The sequence below is a fragment of the Gallus gallus genome, chromosome 15, assembly GCF_016699485.2.
Source record: "Gallus gallus isolate bGalGal1 chromosome 15, bGalGal1.mat.broiler.GRCg7b, whole genome shotgun sequence".
In the NCBI taxonomy this organism is placed as follows: Eukaryota; Metazoa; Chordata; class Aves; order Galliformes; family Phasianidae; genus Gallus; species Gallus gallus.
The window spans coordinates 419,353-439,667 of NC_052546.1; the positions used below are offsets into that span (position 1 = coordinate 419,353).

The following is a 20,315-nucleotide window of genomic DNA, read 5'->3' on the forward strand; positions in this document are numbered from 1 at the left end:
TCTCACTGACCATATCCCCAGAAGGTCAGCAAAAAAATAAACACTGGGGCCCGAATTATCCCCTTCTCATGCAAACTGTCCATTTCCCTCCCCAGCTCCCATTCCATGCATAGCTCACACATTGGAGACCCCCTTGGATTTGCACAGAGCTATGCAAGAGCAAAATGCCACAGAAAAGAAAAGCAGAAGGGCTTCCTGGGCAGGCAGAGTGGGAAAAAGAAAAGCAGCTTCCTGAGCTTTCCATGCCCACCCACAGGCTGCTGCAGCCATTTTGTGTTCGCAAAGCCTGGAGGTGAAGCTGGGGAAGGGGCTGACTTTTCCCTGGGAGACTGCAGGGAAGCATTCAGCTTTTATATCTGCTTGTGCATGTGAGAGATGGAAGAAAGAGAGAATCCAACAGAAATAGGAAATTAAGCATGGACTGGAAAAGCCTTTCATCGGGATTAGATTGCATCCCCCTCCTCCAGCTTTCTGCACTCACCTTCCTCTGCAAAAACTCATGATGAAGCAGGAACAGGGCCCCGAAGTGCAGGTTCAAAAGGCCAGAGTGGAAAGGTCCTTTGCTAAAGGAAATAGCCCTCCCCAGCCTTCTTTTATAGAAGTATCCATTTCACCATGGCCACTAATAATCAGAGGACTATTTCCTGGCCTTCCCAGCACAGCTCCCAGCCACACCACCAGTCTGATGTCCATTACTGTAAACAGCTCACCCAATTCTCCCCTCAGCCCCGCTGCTCAACCCGGCACAGGGACATGCTTCGAGCCTGTTTTTTAGGCTGCGTGGCTAAGGAAGACACTCATCTTCCATTTTCACCCACTTCCCACAAAGAACAAGCGGGCTATTAGCACGCTGGACGACCCGACAAAAACCCGTCGAGGGGCCGCCGCTGGGGAGGCAGGAGGGGCTGGAGACCTGCAAGAAAACCCGCCCGGAAGAAAAGGCAGTGACGGGAACGTGGGAAGGCACTTTATTTACGCGGATGGCCAAGGCCGGACTGCTCTCCTAGCACTGCGCGTTCCGACAGAGCGAGCAGCGCGGCGACCCCCGCCCCGCTCGAGTGGCTCTTGGGGGCCCGGCGGGACGGCCCGTCTCTTCCCCGGCCGCTGTTACACCGGCTGGGCCCGGCTCTCGCCGCTCCCCGGCGCACTGACGCCCTTTCATTATTGCACTGCTCGCTGCGACCGTGACAGTAGTGCAACAGGGAAAGAGGGGCAGCCCGCCCGGTGGCCCTGGCCGCCGGACTGGGGCACGGAGGGAGAGCCCGGGCTTTGAGGTGGGGGGGGGATTGCCTGGCTTTGTCCCTTAGCTGGTCGCCTCCCCTCGGAGTGATGCCCGGGGGGTTACGTAGAGGGCAGGGCCGGGGTCGGGCGAGCAGGCGGGAGGCAGCGGTCCTGTAGGGCTTCTCGCCCTCCCGCGCCCACCACCGCGGAGAGAACACGGCCCCGCGCTGCCCGGAGAGCGGCTATGAAAGCCCCGCGGCTGCGGCCGCTCCGCCGCACCCTGAGCCGGCCCCAATCCCCTCCCACCACCCCTCTGCCTGGGCCCCAGAGGTCCCGAAAGGGACCGCGGCGACCACCTGAAATGGAAGGCAAGGCCACCCACCCCGCCAGCCCGGCTGCTGTCAGCCCCCAGCTGATTTCTCACAAAGCCGAGAGGAGATTGAGATTGAACGCCTCCGGCCCTGCTCCTTTCCCACGTACCTCCATAAGCAGCTCTCGGGAAAGGCTGGGGGCAATGCCCAGCCCAGCCATGCCTGCACCAAGCCCGGGCTGCGGAGCCCGGCCGCGTTCGCCAGGCAGAGGCGTGAGCTTTGTTTAGAGGACGTTATCGGGATTAGAGCCTCAGGCACTTCGTGCAACGCTCTGCTTTGCGCAGCACTGATTTTCAGGCACAGGAACAGCCGAGTGTGGCTATATATCTCCTCCCATTCCTTGTGGGTGTTTACATCGTTATGCAAAATAGGCACCCTTCAAACATCTCGGGACTTGTACTGTTTTAAAATGGAGACGTGATGGGTTTCTGCGGTTTCAATCACTGCTTGTGCCTCTTAAACACAAGGCCATTTTGAATCCCGTGTGATAGCATCAAAAATATGCCCATTACTCACAACTTGAGTCACCACAATAGCATGATTATTTGTCACACATAACATCTCTGCACAATTACTTGCCTATCTAACAATGCTTGGTATTTCACAACTTTTCCCTTAACTCGATGGGCACATAGGATTAATTTTTCCTGCTGTGGCTGTCTTCTCTCCATGAAGAATACCCTCAAAAGAAAAGACCCTATAAGCAATATTGCACTACTACCCTGAGCACAAAAGCAGAGGCAATATTGATAGGGTCTCATCCTTAAGGTTAGGAAGCTGGATAATGGTTTCTTGCGACAGGTGATTGGAGGGAGCTTCATTCCATGCCTGTAAATGGGGAAGGGGTAAAAAGTTAGAAAGCAGCGCAGTGCCGTGTGGATTGCAGCACCATGTGCTCCCTGGAGTCTGGGATGCAGGAATGGATCAAACCTCTGCCCCCCACTTTCTCCCAGGATGTACTTAACACCAGTGTGGACTTTTTTCGAAGAATTCTATACCTCTGTCTTCAGTTCTCACATTTCTTCTGCATAATTTTCTCTCCTCCATTAATAAACTCAGTCAGTTAGCTGCCTGAGCTGTTGGAGGCTGGGAAGAGCTATTTATTTGATTAACCGACAGTTGTATTTTGAACCTCTTAGTAACAGACATCAAGCACACAGAGAACTTCCTTTCCAAGGCTGCTCAATTTAGAGAGCCCAGTGTTTCAAAAAATCCCACCTTTCATTGGAAATCAGAGGATTAAGTACACGTCAAAAATTAGAAAGCAAAACAGGATCACCAGGGCTGTTTTTTTGTTTGTTTGTTTGTTGTTGTTGTTGTCTCTTTCCTCTCCTCACCCAGCACATTTCTGTCCTAGGCTGGATAGCACAGTCTTCAGCTGGAGCTGGCTTGGCTGGATGGCACAGTCTTCAGCTAGAGCTGGCTTAGTGCTAAGTGCACCAACGGACACAGAAAAGAATCCCAGGGAGAGGCTAACACACCTCCAGCTTCAGGGCTGCTTTGCCAGCTAGGCTCTTCCTCTGCATTCCGGCTCCCAGTAAATCTGCCTAGCACTTCCATCATGTAGGAGTACTTGAGAGCACAGAGGAAGATGAAGGAAACTTCATTTCCAAGCCATCCCAAACCAGCTCATTATTTTGATGCAGTCAGATTCTCTTTCCTCAGCCTACTTTGCAGTGGATTAAATAAGAGCAGTAGTGGAGGGACAATCCCCTAATTCATGGTTTCCTGGCTAATTTATGCATACCACATTGATCTGGTCTTTACCATTAGAGATCCCTGGCATTTGGCATGCTGGTGTGAGGCAGCCCTGCACCCCCTTTGATGTTGCCTGACTTGCCCAAAGCAGCTGAAAACCAAGGACATGCCAGAGAAAAGAGAAGAGGAGAAGCTCCATTAATTGTTTGATTTTCAAATGGCCTGATACACAAAATCTCCAGTCTACACCAGTCCCTCCCTATCACCATCCTTTGCGATGAGGCCTGTTGGAAGCAAACAGGGATATTTCTTCCACATTATTTATTTGTATTAACCTTTGCTCACACTAATTAAAAGGCCTTGTTCACAGAGATTGCTGTAAGCAGCTCAGAATGAGTTTCATCAAACTTTAGTATTTTTGTTACCTTGGCAAATCTCAGGTTTTAATCCTGCCACTCTGCTTCTCAGCAATCCCTGCAACCTAGACATCCAGTTGGGCTGAGAACAAAAAAAGATGCAACTGGGCTTGGCCTTACCTTTCCATCTATTCCCGTCCAGCCTCTACTTAGCTTATGTTTACCGTGTGTTTTCCACTCTTCAGCCTCGATGTTGTTTCAAACAAGACTTATGCTTAACACACACCATTTAACTTCTCCAGTGGCCCAAAGACAACTGTGAGTTCACAGTTGAAACATACAATTCACACACCAAGTCACGTTGCTAGTGCATCAGTACTGTTGGGAGAAAGTACAACTTGACAATTTCTACACAACTTCAGAACTGTGGTAGCTGCAGAAGCTATAGTTGTAGCAGGAAAGAGTAAGGGATGTAATTAGAAACATCAGCCAGAAGTTAAGGTCCAAGGAAAGGCAATTAAGTCACAATATGTTTCTGGATCTGCACTGAGAGCCTAGATGTGCCTCAGGAATTTCTTTATCTCCACGTGGTGCACTGGCACAGCACAGCCCACGTTATTTATTTATTTATTTATTTTACAAGCCAGGAAAAATAAAGGCTGCTTCCATCAGCAATAATGTTTCCCCAGTTTGCAAACAATATGCAAAGCCTGGGTCAATCCCTGTTCTATAGCAGGGAGGCATCTCTGGAATGTATATGGGGGTTATTTTAAAATAAATGTTTAAACACGAGATTATGAAATGCACGCTATTTATACCCCAGGAGGCTCAACATCTCTAGATATGTTTAGAAACCTCTCTCGCCTTTAATCACAGTTATAGAAACTGAATGGAAATGTCACCCATACTAGTATGGAAATAACACTCTATGTTGCTCAATAATTGAAGATTTTTTTTCTTTTGGTAGTGCTGGGCGGGGGGGGGGGGGGGGGGGAGATCTTTAACTGTAGCAGAGTCGTTGCTTTCTGTTTAAGCCCTCTTTTCTGATGTTAGCAGAGAAACAGACTGGAGTGTCCCTATGATGAAGCTTTGGGATAAATATAAAGCAGTGAACTGACTCAGGAGCTCAGAGGCCTCCTGCTCCTTGTGAGAGTAGACCTCATCTTCCCTGGCTTAGTTTGGAAGCCATTTCCCCTTCCATTCCTTGCTGTTTGTTTTTTCTTGTGGTTAAAGGTGCTACTTCGGACAAATGTGTTTTTTGAATATTCATCTCAGTTGCAACTTCACATAATGTGGCAGGACAACAAAGCCTCAGTCCAGCCTTGTTTCCCTGCTCACAGCCATTTCACTAGCCCGAGGAAATGAGGCCATTTAAAAGCCACCTTGCAATTAAATACATTACATAGTCCACGATACACTTTCTGCAATGGAGTTGACGCTGCTACCAATGGTCAGAGCCAACACTTTGAAAGCAGCTGAGAGTTGATTTTAGACTTTTCCATTGTTTTAAAACTGGGAAGTGTTGCATTTCTAATTCTTCCCTCCCCCCACCCCCTTTTTTTTCCTGAGAATTCTTAGCATTCCAATCCTGACTCCTTAAGTCTATCTAGCAAGTTACTACAAATCCATCCATAGAAAAGGGGGATTCTTGCTTCCAAGCAAGAGTCAACCTGTCCAAGTGTGAGACTCCGAAGAGGAAGGGCTGGGAGTCCTGCCGGAGAACACCGCCTTCTGTGTGCGTCTCACCTGCCGACCTGGGGACTGTCACCCACTGCCACTTACCAGTACACTGCCCCTGATATAGGCTGACATCTCCTCCCCTAAAATCAGGAAGGATTACACTCCAAAATGTCCTGCTTATAATATTTAGTTTGTGGATTTCAAGAACCCTTTTCTCAGCAGCAACATTTCCTCAGCTGGCAGAAGCCAGATCTGCGTCAGTGAGCTCCATTAAAAGGAACGACACAGCTCCTTAAACAGCCTAGACTCTGTAACCCCACAATACGGCTTTTCTGCATGGTGTTTACCAGCGCTCTGCTGTCTGATGGGAAAAAACAACAACAACAACAAATACAACAACAACAATAAAAAATACAATAACAACACAAAATGCCCTCACGATATGAAATGCAGGAGCAAATAGGGGGCTAAATCCTATCTCTTTGGAAATGACAATCCCATTTCTGGCCCTGTGTGCAGGACAGCAGCACTCTCGATACTTTCCTCCACCGGTGAAGGCACAGCACAGGGCCAACCTTGGGGCCCCCCAGCCACATTGTGAGCCCCCAATGGCTGTTCCCTGCAGCAGAGCATGGGCTCCCCCCGTTAAAATCTCAAAGGCGCTGAGCAGGGTAGGGGCTGTGTGTCCTCCCCAGGCCCCATCCCTGCAGCTGGGGCCGAGGGGGAGGGCACAAGAGGGGAACCATCAACCCCTGCCCTCCCCTCCCCAGCCACCTCTCGTCCCCACAGCACCCGAGAGCTGCAAGAGCGACCTTAACACAGATCGAGCACTAAATGCAATAACTCCAAAAGTCCCCCTGAAAAAAAAAAAAAAAAAGAAAGAAAAAAAAAGCCTCTGAAAACTTAAACCATCTGATTTCACTTTCCGCTCCAATTGGTTGTGTAGTCAGGGCGCAGGTCTGGCCTCCTCCACCACACTAATACTCTATGTGTGCTGCCTCCACAGAGGAGGGGTTCTTTTAACAAGTTTATGCAACAACAGGATGGAGGCTCTGCCGGAGCCCTTCCCCCCGCAGCCCGACCTGATTCCCCGCATTCCTCCCTCGCCCTCCCCCTCCGACCCAACTGGAGACAAACTCTGGCATCTCCACACACATGCAAATGGTTTCCCTTGCACAAATACAGACTCCTGAAGGGGGCCTTTGCTTCCGAATCCCCCCCGCTTTTTTTTTTTTTTTTTCCTCTATTACATTCCTCAGCCAGGCAGGGTTAAAGAAAAAAGAAAAAGGAGAGAGAGTGAGCAAGTGGGGAAGGGAGGGTTTGGAATGTGCAGCCTCCATCCCAGGCCCCAATCTGCAGGGAACCCTGTCCTTTACCCCCAGACACCAGGGCCTTGCAGGGCTATGGCTCAGTCCCAGCAGGCAGGCATCCCTGGGAAGATGTCCCTTAGCCCCTCTGTGAGCAGGACATGGTCCTTGTCATCACCCAGGCCTTTCCCTACATCACATGCCTCAAGTCCCCTTGCCCATGGGAGGTTTCCAAATGCAGCTACCATCTTGTTTGTGAAGACCTAACTTTATACAGAAAAACAACCACGCGTAGATTCCCCCCAGAATTTCTCCACCGCCAACCAAGGCTCACATGGCTGAGAGGCCATCTTACAATCTGGCGTCAGCACCACCAGGGCTTTTGCTGTCACTTGCTCCTGCTCACTGATGGGCTTCGTGCACATGCATACTGAACATGCACGTGGCCCAGCACTGCCTACACCAGTATGGCTCCCAGCGCCTCACTGGGCCTCCTCGTACTCTCTGTCCTCCTTGGCCAGAGGCAGTGCCGGGCCCCAGCACCTCTGCTCTGGTCTCTGCTCTCTTCTCATGGATGGTGGAGGCAAAGAGCCCCCACCTACAGAGCCTTTACAGATTTCACTTTCTCCTACTTCTTAATTAAGCAAAAATTAGGAGAAGAGGAAACCGCCTATGCTAAACAGGCCTCCTCCTCATTCCTTAATGAGCACAGAAGTGGCAACCGTGCTACATACAATGCAGAGATGAAGGAAAAGAAGAGCTCCAGAGAGGGAGCCACACGGCTGTGTTACATCCACTGAGGCACGGGAAGTGTTCTGCAGCCACTGTCAGTCCCCCAGCCTCCACGTGGGAGGGCTCAGCCTTCTCCACTGAGCATGGAAAGGAGGCTGGCAGACTCGGACTCCCCAACAGAAATACGGGGACAGAGAAGGTGTCTCTTGTTTGCTCCCTGCTCATGGAGGAACAGGAATGCAATACTGGGGACGCAGCTTCCCCTCGTCCCTCTCAACTGGGATCCCCCCCCCCCTTAGGATGTGCTCCTCCATTTTCTGACTCCCTCTGGCTCGCCAGCATGCAGACCCTGGCCTGGCTCATGGTGTGCAATCCAATCTGAAAATGCTCCTTTACCTAGATTTAATTTCCCATATGATAGCTCTCCCCACCCCCACCCTTTGCTCCCAAGGTAACAGCTCAAGGCTTCAGGAAAAAAGAGAAAAAGGTCCCATCCCCCAGCCTCCAACCCCCTTTCTTAGCAGCTGCAAGTGAAAATACCATATCTGCTTCCAACTACACCACAAGTGACAGTCACCAACATATTGTTATTTAAAGATCAATTCTGAATGCAATATTGCTGTTCCTAGGCCTGCATCATCCCTGTGTCTCTCAGACCCACTTCATGTTTGTTACTGACACATGCAGAGAAAGATTGTCTTTTAAAATGTATTGATTATTATGTGCCTCCTTTTTTTATGTAAATGAAGGTATCAGTATTGCTTTAATCATAGCAGTAATTCCTCTAAAAGCGAAATACGATGGAATTGGAAAAATCCATTGATAGGAAGCAGAAATGAAATTGCCCATGAATACACACGTATCTATTAAAGTCACTGAATTCGTGACACAATAACATCCTTAGGTTCATAAAACTAATTTTTAAAGCAGACGCAAGATAATACTCAACTTGGTCAGGCTATTTTTAAAGGTCATGATTGCTCTAAAGGAGGACAAGAGGGCTTTAGGATGTGAATAGGCCAGCTTTTTATTTTACAACTTGGAAACACAAACCCACACTAGTGGCAGAAAGGGCAATCCATTTTGTACACTAAAGCAGTCAAAATGGGGAACAAAACCCAACGAATTTCCATACAACCACTCAGCTTAAACACAAGCCCAACAAACAAACACGAGGTAGGGATTTTTTTGGTCAATTTCTACATGATCTCAAATTTTTTGTGCACATTTCAGCATTTGTGGCAGGGTGTGTGTGTGTGTGTGTAAGGAATCAGAGCAGGAGGGGGTGGTTCCCTGCCAGGATATATTAAATGTCTACAGAATCCCATCATGGCAGGGGCTGGGTGTGCAACAGTAACTGATCATGAGGATGTATAAGGACTGGAACCAAATGCTTTGACAATATTATTGCACTGCTTTATTTGTGCAGACAGTAGTGCAACATTGTCAGAGCCAGCGATACCAGCAGCCACTGTCACTTCTGCACAGCTGTCCTGCATCCTTTTGTAAGGGACTGCTACATTACAGTGTTAACCACAATAACGTTTTTATGTTTAGCCCGCAGTAAAACTCTGCATGACAAAGTTTATTTGCAATCGTAATTAGACAAGGTAAAAAACAACAACAACGAAAAGTTAGTAAAAAAGAAAAAAATGAAAGGGAGGGAGAAAGAGCAAGGGAGAGAGCACTGTTAGCCTGGCTTGTTAACCAAGGCATTCAGGGCTTTTCCTACATGCCCAGTGTATCAAGGCATGGTATGTTATGAAGGTTTTATACAATAAAATATTTTGCTACAGTAGTGGAGAATAAAAGAAGGGGCCTAACTCAGCATCCCCAAATGTACACGCTTCCATAAAAACCAGACCAGTTGCTCAATGAATCTGAACTATGCAATTTAAATAAATCACAGAGTGCCAGCCCCTTCCTGTTCCTTCACAAGTTTTCTTCATTGCGCTGTGTATTTTGCAGTGGTTGCCTAACACAGACCAAAAAGCCTAGAATGGTGTAAATACACACTGCCTGGATTTGCTATGAAGGAAGAATGTTACAGAGATTATTAGACTTTTGTATATGAAAATATTAGCGTCTGTGCTTCTATCTCACAGATATTTGTGTGACACCACTCAAAAAAAATAAAATCACAGTATAAATGCAGCAGATTCACTGAAACAAATCAACAGCATTAAATACCCACAGATATTGGTAGGGACCACCTTAAATACATATGGACATGTTTCTGTAAAGGAAAAAGACTATAAAGAAATCAATGTAAAATTTCAATGTAGATATTATATGGAAGCGTGTAGGAATTTAATAATGAATTTCTCACAAGATATTAGTAAACAAATCAGGTAATGTGATGCCCTGAAAGCCCCCAGAAATGCCTAGAGTTCATTTTAAATAGAAAGTGTTTAAATTATTCCAGCTCTTTAATACGTAAGTACATATAAAATGTATAACCCAGAATCTCTCCTTATTCAAAACCATTCCCACATGTATAAAACCTTATTTCACACACGTGCATAAATACACTGATGGAGGCATCTATTTTAGGGTTGTTTGCCCACTCTGAACAGGGTGGGCTGCTAAAGGGGGTCATGTTTCTGCCAGCCAATGCCCTTTTAATATTGCACTGCTCATCATAATTGCCAGTAGTACAACAGAAAAAGGGCTCTGGACAACAGCATACTTCAGAGACTTCCCAACAGAAATGATAAATCAGTTAGAAACTTCTCCAAGTGATGGCCTTCTGTGCAAGATTTACTCTAAAACAGATCTATTACATTCAAGAAAAAAAAAAGAGAGAGAAGAAGAGAAGAGAAGAGAAGAGAAGAGAAGAGAAGAGAAGAGAAGAGAAGAGAAGAGAAGAGAAGAGAAGAGAAGAGAAGAGAAGAGAAGAGAAGAGAAGAGAAGAGAAGAGAAGAGAAGAGAAGAGAAGAGAAAAGAAAAGAAAAGAAAAGAAAAGAAAAGAAAAGAAAAGAAAAGAAAAGAAAAGAAAAGAAAAGGAGTTTCTTCAACAATCACAGTGATTCAATACCATTCTTTATAATTAGATTTTCATATTTCATGACTGCATCCTGGATTAAGTTCAGCAAGAATTTAGATAAGCCTGTTATAGGGACTTTTTTCAGTTACAAATGCACTGCATTAGAACATGTGAACCAAAGGTCAGAACTGCACTGTCCTCCTTGCATTTCTGGATCTCAGCATGTTTTAGAAGTAGGTGCAATGAATTAGATTAAATGTTATCTTAAAGACACAATGTGGGAGAAGTTCTCCTTCCTTCTATTGCTTTTATCTGAATCATCTGCTAAAATAATTGGTATTTATTATAGACATGCTTGCTAGCAGCTCAAATTGCTTTTATTTATTTTGGAGTACTGAGGAAGTTTTGCTATTTTACACAAGCATCCAAACAAGCTTCCAAAGCAGCTGCCAGCCAGGAGGGGCAGAGCTTTCACAGCCTCTCCTCGCACCGTGAAAACATTACTTTTGAATCTTTCGTTCCTTTTTCTAAAAGAAAATGCGGACACTAAGGAGAAAACGCCAGTTAATAATTACAAATTAGACATCTCAAATATTTCTAGCAAAAAATAACATTTAAAAGTCAACTTGATAGTCTTTAGGTTTCAAACTGTCTACCATTTGTTTCTTTAAACAACTTCAAACTTAAAAGCTGGACAATGGAACTACCCATTAAATGAGATCACTGGAGAAATTACAGCATACTTTGATTGCAAACTTCAAAAAATGCAAAGAAATTACACACAAGGAAATCCAAACCTGAAAGCAATTTTCCATAAACTGTACAGACCAGTCAGAATCGTACCAAGTGCTGACAGGAATTAAACCGAATTCAGTCTGGGCTGAGTGAGAAAATACACTAAATGAATTCTAATTGTCAACTTTATTGAGTAGTATTCACAGAAAGCCAATTGGTTTGGAAACGTCCCAACCCAATTACAATCTTAAACTGTATCACTCGCCGATTTAATTGTATTTTTTCCTCCTTTTTTTTTTTTTTCCTTTTTTTTTTTTTTTTTTTTTTTTTTTGGTACAGTAATGTATCCCTAACCCAGAAGCCTAGGCTGGTTTGGAGATGATGAAAAGAGAAGGAAAGAAAGAGAGAAGGGAGGGGGGAGGGGGAAAAAAGGAAACAAAAAAGAAGAGAGAACGGGACGAAAGTGTGATTTCAGCCTTAGGAAGTTGGGCTTTTGTAATTCCGGTGCCCCAGGTTCGTATCCGAACCTCCCTTCCCCGGCCCGCAGACCACACACTGCAGGGAAACAGAGCGGAATTGGGGCAAAGTGCAAGAACGCCAAAGAAACACTTCGGGCTGCGCACCCCGGTTTATTGCAAAAACTATTTAAGCAAAGCATTAGTTTTACGAGATTTAAATATTAAGCCAATATAAATACTGGCTGGAGATAGCGTGTGACGTATTGCTTCGCTCTTAGGGGGATTTTAAGCAAAAAAAATAAACTAAAAGAAAAGAAAAGAAAGTAAAAGGAAAGCGAAGGAGATCGAGATCTGTTTGTAAATAATAACAATAACGATCTACGCGGTGTCTGCAGAGAGGGGCTCTGCCGGGCTCGGGGCCACTGCCCTCCCCGCCGCGCACAGCGCCCGCGGAGCACAAAGCGCGGCCCCGGCGGGAGGGATCTGATTCGTGGGCTCGTGCTCAGTTTCTCAGCAGTGTTTGCTTAGGCGAAATGTTTGCGAGAGGAGGGAAAAAAAAAAAAAAAAGGAAAAAAAAAGCCAACCAGCTCAGCCCCAGCTATCGCCGCCCAACCCAGCCTGCAGCCCTCGCCTCCCGCGCTACTCGTGCGGCACTCGCGGACGGACGATCCCCACCGCATCCCCGCTCCTCCCCTCTGTTTTCGCCTGTACCGGGCTCCGTGCCGCTCCAAGTTCGCCTCCCGGCCCCGCTCCGGCTCCCTTCGCCCCTCGCAACGCTCCCGGGCCCGACGGCCCCAGCGCCGCTCCCGTGGGCGGGAAGAGGGGATCCGCTCCGAGCGGCGGATCCAAGGGCCGGCCGCGATCCCCGCCTCGCCCCGCTGCCCGCGGCCATTGTCAGAGCGGCGGCGCTCCCCGCGGCCCCGACCCTCTGCTCCCTCCCGGCCACAGCACCCCGAGAGGCAGCGGCGGAGCCCGGCGGGTGCCGCTGGCCCCTCAGCCCCGCGCCGCGGGCGAGGAAAGTTGCCAAAAGAGGCGCAAAAGAGGCGGCGGGACCGGCGCTGCGCCCGACCCCCGGCCCCGCGGCCCCGCGCCGCCGTCGCGCAGGGAGATCGGGGTCCGCTCGCGCTCGGACACAACCGCGGGCAAAGCCTCCGGTACCAACCTCATGGCCTCCCCGCTCCAGCCTCCATCTTTGACTAGTTGACATTCAGCTCCTGCCTGACCAAGTCCTCATTAGCATACCTCCCCGCCATTGGCCCGGACCTGCGCTAGTTTTTGCCACCGCCTCTCCTATTGGCTCGCGAGGAGGATATTTAAAAATATTATACTTGCTCCCATTGGCGGGCGGCTGCTGACGTCACGGCACGCTCTTTATTTTAACAATGAACGCACAAACACATTCTTCCATTCACAAATTTTTTTTTTTTTCAGTAGTTTGCCCGCCTTTTCTCCAACTACATTTTCATTGATTTTTTGTTTCAACTGAGGGAGTCCCGGTTGTAAACAGATAAATTAAAGGCCCACAGAAGGGGGACCTGAGCAAATATTTTCTCTCTTTTGTTCGGTAGCGGCGGTGTTGGGGGAACAAAACTCATCTCCAGCGGTCCCTCGGCTGAGAGGTGCGGTCGGTGTTCTGCTCAGCCCAGGAGACCGCAGCTACTTCGGCACATTGCGAAGCTCGAGCTCTTTCCCACAAGTAGAAAAGCCGGTCCTGCCTCGTCAAAACACATCGCCGAATTTGTCGCGTTAGAAGAGCGACTGTTGCTGGGGCTCGGGGTGCCCGCGGGTGCGTGCCCGGCCGCCCTCCCGCCGCCGCTCCCGGGCTGGGCAGAGCGGGGCTGCGAGCGCGGGGAGCCGCGGTCCGCCGGAAGAGCGCCGTGTGCGCGGGAGGTGCGCGCCGTAAGCGGCCCTGCCGGGATGTGAGAGCGGCTGCGGCGGTCCGGGGGCTGGGAGTGGGGGGGATGCCGGGGGGGCTCTTCCTTGCAAACTGTGAAATGGAGGATTTCCTGAAAAAACAAAACAAAACAAAACAACAACAACAACAACAACAAACCAAGTAGAGGGGCCGGGAGAGTAGCTGAGGCGCAGTCTCTCTATCAGAGACGTGTCTTGGTGAGTTTCTGGTTTTGAAAAGATTTCTGCTGTATTGTTAAGCAAAAAACTCGGTTTGTGCAGTTGTTTTCACCTCTCAAATAAATAGCTCCTCCCGTGGAATCAGCTATTCAACAATTGGTTTCAACAGATGCTTTTAAATAAAATGGTTTTAAAGCTCAAATGAGGCCAATTTAGCAGCAGATGAACTGTACAAGCTTCAAGAAAGTGATACCCTTTTGTAGGTAAAAAGTAGTTCCGTGTTTTTTCCACTTTGCTAACATTTTATTAAGTAGTCAGCGTTTAAAAAGGTGTTTCTCTCTAAACCGTTGAACGATTTTAGTTTAAAAATACTTTTTCCTTTCATTTGTTAACTACCTTTATACTCAACCCCACTAAAACACAACCCATGGACATGGGAAGAAGAATTTTACAATATCTAAGAAAAAGGATATTTTCTTTCTTTCTTTCTTTCTTTCCTTCTTTCTTTCTTTCTTTCTTTCTTTCTTTCTTTCTTTCTTTCTTTCTTCTTTCTTTCTTTCTTTCTTTCTTTCTTTCTTTCTTTCTTTCTCTTTTTCTATCTTTCTTTCTTAATAAACGAAACTTCCTTTGTGCCCATTCTTGGGCTTGGGAGGTGGTTCTGATCTGGGTGCTTTCTCCATATATGTATGTACATGTATGCATAGCCCCCACGCACAGATATTGAACCCGAGCTGTAAGCGCTGGGTCTGGGTACTAATGGGTGGGGATTGGAGCTGTGGATCTCTGGCAGTGTTTTTGGAGATGGGAGAGAAGGGCAGTGGGCTGTGAAATCACACATTCCTGTCCAATGGAGCTGAAATAATGGTATTGTTCTCTGGAAAAGAGGTTGCTTTTCTCTTCTCCATTCTTCCCCTGATCTGCAGGGACCTGATTGTGCAGTTAATCAGCAAAAAAAGCGTTTGATGTAAGGCAGGGCGTGAATTCAAAAGGGCCAAGGGGGATTCAAGAGGGATTCTTGTGTCTGTTAGATTTTTTTTTTTTTTTCCTGATTTCAAAATGGTAGGCGTTTGAAAAGCTGCGCTGGTCTCTCTTCAGAGATCCGGGTTTGTAGTGGGTACCAGCGCTAATTATATCGCTTTCTTTGTGGTTTGACACTTTACTGCTGGGGAAACAGAAAAGAGGGGGGAAAAAATAGATATCTTACAGCAAAACAGAAAGATGTCTTTCCTGGAGCAAAGGTGAGCCCCTACATCCCTGCAGTTAATTCCTTCAGCTTGCTATCGCTCTCCAGAGTGCCTCCTTACGCCATTCTGCTTTGTGTTTTGCACTGAACAATTCACTCTAAAATGAAGACTGTGAGGAGCAGGTAAGAACCAAGTTGGTTTAGTAGCTCCTGGTGGTGACCTGTGCCCTGGTATGACATCCAGCTCCCTGAGGCTGTAAGCACGGGAGCTTTCCTGTCCCGCTCCGACTCATGTAATTTCTCATTGCCAACCTCGTCCCAAATGCTAAGAATATCTGAAAGACGTTTCTTATTTCAGTGCGGTTGTTTCCCAAAGCTTTTAACAAAATGGTTTGTGCTGATTTCTGATTTTCTCTCTTTCCAACTCACAGCATCTACACATACACAAATATGTAAACTCATTGGGATCCTTTTACCTCATGTATTATTCCAGCTACACAGGAAATGACACATCCCAGAGAAAGGGAGCTGCCTTGGATGTTCACGTGAAAAATGCACAACTGTGCAGCACGCTCCGAGCAGGTTTCTCAGGTTAATTTTGGCCACGCCGCAAATGAAGTGAAGTAACATTCCCAGCGCCGTGGCTGAGCCGCAGCCCCCCCGGCCCCACGGACTGAGCGCTGCTCCGCTCCGCTGCGGTGCGCTCTGTGTGTTCCAGGGCTGGGGGACATCGGGGAATTCTTTGGAATTTTTTGCTCTTGTTTTGCTGCAAATGCGCGGTTGTGCTCTTTCCTCCCTTTGGAAAGGAAGGCTGACATAAAGCGTTCGTTCTGCTGAGCGTTTGCTTTAAAGAAGTGCTCCTCTCTAAACGACCGATGCTGGAGAAGAATGGCGTTTTTAAACATCGAGGAGGGGAGGGAGAAAAGCTGATTTTTTTCTCCCATATCTTGGGGTATTTTGCGGTGTAACCCAATCTGATGTCACTGGGGGTGGAGTCTGCACTGCGTTTGCTCAAACCGGAGCTGCCTCGGTTCAAGGCCTCGTGGCTGAAAGTTCTTAAATCTGTGGCAGACAGGCATGACTATTTCTTAATGAGACCCCTGCTGCAATAATGCGTTTTTTATTTTAATCAGCTCCTTAATGCTATTAATTACGATTTCTTTAATAACATTCTTCCCATCTGCAAGGTTAGCGCAGTCTCACATGAGCACCACAGTAACACGCTCCACCGGTACCATCTGTGTGAAAACACATGTACAAACTCATATAAAACCCTCCTAATTAGGGCTCCAACATACATATGCTTGGTGAATGTGGGTGACAGGCAGAAACAAAGAGGAAAGAGTGGGGCAGGGGAAATTTCACAGAAGTTTCCAAAGATATTTACAGAGGCTGTTATAAATTAACTTTAAAATCCATCCTTGGGGAAGGCTGCTACGTTTAGGAAGAATAGATTTCATTTTTGTGTTTTCTCTTTTATTTCCAGCTCCCAGGCTGCAAACATTTGCTCCTGTGGACAAAACCGTACAGCTGGATTCAAAATGAATGGGTAAAACTCCATGGGAGACAGGAACAAATGGATTCATAAAATGTTCACAGGGCAGCACTGCCTAGTAATGTTTAACCTGAACAGATTGGGCTTTTGGTTTGCCTAAGCATCAAAAAAATCCCTGCACCCCCCCACGTGGGCTGGGAGTCAGAGCCACCCCCAGCTCCTCTATAACCCCAACTTTCTTCCAATGTTGCACTACTACCGCCTCTTTTCTTCTTTTAAAACACACAAACGTTGAATATGAAGTGTATCATTCCTTCCAACACCGACCTGAATGATCCTCCAGGCTGCCACCGGATGGTTGGCATTTCACCATTCCCATGCTTTGGCCCACGTAGTTTACAGAAGAGTTTTGTTTGAATGGGTTTTGATTCCGCCACAGGAGAATCGAACTGTTTAAAATTACTCTGTATGTGTACCCCTATCCACACATGTATCTGTGTATCACTGCAATCCAAAGCCTGCTTTTTTTTTTTTTCCCCATTCTCTTTCAATTAATGCGGTTGCTTAAAGGATTTTTAAATGAACAATATAAACAAACAACCGATTCACAACAGAAAGGCAACCTCGGACACATGGGGATATCACAGTTATCACAAACGATTTTTAGAAGTTCAAAATCCACCCACACTCACCCTTCCCAAACACGCCTTTATTTAGGCTGAGCAATCGTTTTAATGAGATAAAAACTCAGTATTTTCTTAACGGCATTTTCATATCTTCGGGATTGAAAATAAGAAAGCCAGAGAATCCCCACATTCCTTTCGATAGAAAGAAATAATCTGAATCGTTCCCTAGCTAGCAGATGGCCAGAAATACCTTCTGTGTTTCCATAAACATGTCCCATCGATTGCTTCAAAAGTGACTGAACGTAACCAACACGCAGCCCAGAGATCTCCCATCCCTGCCATCAGAGCCCACAAAGCACGCTCTGTGCTCAATGACACTGGCGGAGCGGAGGGGAACATGAATGAGAAAACTGGTCAGTAAATGCGAGTTATGAATGAGGGATTGGATGGGGAAAAGAAAAAAAAAAAGGAAAAGAAAAGAAAGAAAGAGAGAAAGAAAGAAAGAAAGAAAGAATAAACGAGGGGATACACGGATACACAGCTCGTGCCAAAATCAGTGTCGTTCCACAGACTGTAAACGGCGGGTTTGCCCCGGACCCGCAGCAGAGGGGCTTCGTGCGGGGTGGCTCTGCTCGCCTCCCCCCCCAGCGCTCCCCTTCCTCTTTTGTAAATCACAACGAGGAGGTTTTATAGTGAGTCTAATTCTCACTCCCTCCATTTCCTTCCTTTCTGCATTTTTTATCCCCCCGCAGCCCGCCCCTCCCCTGCTTGTAGCCCTGCTATTGATTAACCACTTCGCTGCTCCCCGCGCTGCCCCGGTCCGGCCCCTCGCAGCCCCCACCCCGGCGGCACCCCGGCCCGTCTGCCACGGCGGAGCGGCGGGGGGGTGGGGAGGTGGGCAGGGCCCCGGGGCGGCGGGCGGCCGGAGCGCGGCCCCGAAGCGGTTAAGGGCGGCGGGATGCATTGATTAGTATTGATGGCTTTGGTAGTTTTAATGGATTTGTTGTTGGTGGGAGGTGGGGAGTTTTTTGCCTCGCTTTGAATTCTAACCCCCTGGCCGGGAGCTTGCTCCTAATTGCATGCACAGCATTCCTTCGGAGTGGGTGGTATCACCTTTTACTGCTGCTCCCTTTCACAGGGAAGGCCTGTAAAAAATCCCTTTCATGTGCCCGAAAATCAATACCCAGGGCTCTGGATGGCTGCTGTAAAAACAAAACAAAATCCTGTCCCTCCCCCGGAAAAATAATAATAATAATAACAACAATGATAATAATAACAATAATAATATAAAGCAACAATAATAATAACAAATATATGAATTGAAGGGCAAAGGAGCCCCTCGAGCAGCTCCCACCCCACAACCCAGCATGGGCCAGTGGGTCTCTGTTGCCCCCCCGGGCCGAGGCCGGGGGCGCAGCGCTCTCTGTTTGCGCAGCTGCCGCGGGGCGCTGCGGGCTCGGCCGGGATCCGGACGGTAACAGCGGACGGGGCTCGAAAACGCATTCTGCAGGGGCAGGGAGGATGGAGGTCAGGAGCAGTGCTTAAAAGGTTAAAAAGGATGGAGTGAGTGGGAAGTTACAGAGTTATGGGTGGAGTTACCCACACTTTAAAAAAAAAGCACAACGGAGAGAAAAAAATCATCTTTCAGTGAGTGTCGCAGCGGTGTGCGAGCGCCGTGCCTCGCTGTGGCCAGCGCCAGGCTTCGGAAATGAGGAATGAGGCTTTTTCCTCGAAAACTTTTAAACCGAGTTCATTTCTCATCCTGCCCCGGAGCGTGCGGGAGCGATACGGGCTGACGTGCGGGCAGACCTCGTGCCCACTGCTCCCTACTGGACCTTCCTTTCTTTAGCGCTAAGGGAAGAGGGAGGGGTCGTTAAGCATTTAGAAATCCACGTAAAATAAATCTATGTGTTTCTGTCATCCACATTTCAATTCAGTGCCATTGTTTTCACGGAGCTGTTTCATTGATATGGAATAACTCCCCTGTAAGTAATTACAGCTGACTTGCTTTCTAGCAGAGACCAACACAGGAGCAGAAAGGGGATGAAGGTTAGCTCAAAGAAATCCTGCGGGGTTTGGCATGGGTATAAAAGTGAACAGCAATTCTGAATCGTCATTTAAAAGAAAACTCACAGCTGTGCCTGAAAGCTTCATTTCAATCTAAAAACAAAAAGAATGTGGCAGTGTTCCATCAGAGAAGTGTATCAAGAAGAGAAAAGCTCCAAAGCGACAAACAAGCCGAAGTTCCTCTATTAATTGCTTGAGAAATCTGCCAGTCTCAGATTTTGTGCAGTTTCAAACTGTTTGTTTGATATTTGTTGGTGTAATTCTACTTCTTGTTGAGACTGTGTTGGCACTGAGCTACGTTTGTTTGAAATGAGTTTATCAGTGTAACGCTGACTGAGAGGTGAGGTTATGCGTTCAAAAGTGCACTGCTTTGGGTGGGATCATTGACGTGGGGCTACAGAGAGGAAAAAAAAAAGCATAGCAACACAAAGAGTGATTAAATTTAACATTTATTTAATGTCCAATATTTTAAAGAGAATGTACAGATAGTTTGGTGTAAAATTCTATTAGAATCACAGTTCAAATGCTTCCTAATTTCATTGCATGATTTTTAGCCAGAGCAAAGTGCCCCAAACATTTTGCATTGATTCAGACTACCGTGCAGCACTTCCTAGCCTGATCAGAAGGTGCTTCAGGAGGTTTTTCTATTCAGACAGTTCTGAGTTTCTGACTAACGAAATTCTGAACAGAAAGAACCTTTTTCAGGATTAGCTGATTTCAGGCAGCTCATCCTTCCACCACTGGAGAAACACTGTTTGTGTGCATCTTAAAACAGAATACTTACAAACAAAGTCCCTCCCTGAAATGCCTAGGATGCACTTCTCTGTTGTGTAGCTGTTGTGTGGCCGTGTACTGCAACCTCTTATCGCAGCACGAGTATCAAGGTTGTTTTCCTGCATTGGACAGTGAGAGCGCGCTCTCAGCCGACTGGGAGACAGCAGGGCTGTGCTGGCAGGGACTGGAAGTGGTTTATTGGAGTGCACTGCAGTGACAAAACGCACTGCAGGATCTCACTTTCTTTTAATGTCCAGGACTTTTTTTTTTGCATATATACTAAAAAGGAAATCCACAGAACTTCATCAGAAACCAAATCTGGGATTCAGTTCTTCCCTTCTCTCCAAATCTGTTTCCTAGCTGTTGATTTTTAAGCAGTTGTGTTTTTTTTAATAACAAAACAAAACAAAGTGAAGTGTGTCACACACTGTCTGGAGAGCATGGGAGGAGCAGGGTTATTTCCTTCATTCACTGATTTCATCATAACGAACAGTTTTGGAATTTCATTTGTTTGAGATCTCCAGCATAGTTATCCCTCAGCCATTTCAGTGCA

General features: G+C 47.1%; 4 non-coding genes across 4 annotated transcripts; all 4 read right to left on the reverse strand.

Annotated features, from left to right (window-relative positions):
- Positions 1-1,146: 1,146 nt before the first annotated feature.
- MIR130B (microRNA 130b) lies at positions 1,147-1,223 on the reverse strand. The gene has a single exon (NR_031463.1). It is a non-coding gene; the product is annotated as a microRNA 130b (primary transcript).
- A 1,036-nt stretch (positions 1,224-2,259) lies between these two features.
- Positions 2,260-2,380, reverse strand: MIR454 (microRNA 454). The gene has a single exon (NR_035014.1). It is a non-coding gene; the product is annotated as a microRNA 454 (primary transcript).
- A 6,363-nt stretch (positions 2,381-8,743) lies between these two features.
- On the reverse strand, positions 8,744-8,836 carry MIR301A (microRNA 301a). The gene has a single exon (NR_031464.1). It is a non-coding gene; the product is annotated as a microRNA 301a (primary transcript).
- A 1,132-nt stretch (positions 8,837-9,968) lies between these two features.
- On the reverse strand, positions 9,969-10,051 carry MIR130A (microRNA 130a). The gene has a single exon (NR_031465.1). It is a non-coding gene; the product is annotated as a microRNA 130a (primary transcript).
- Between the last annotated feature and the right edge of the window lie 10,264 nt (positions 10,052-20,315).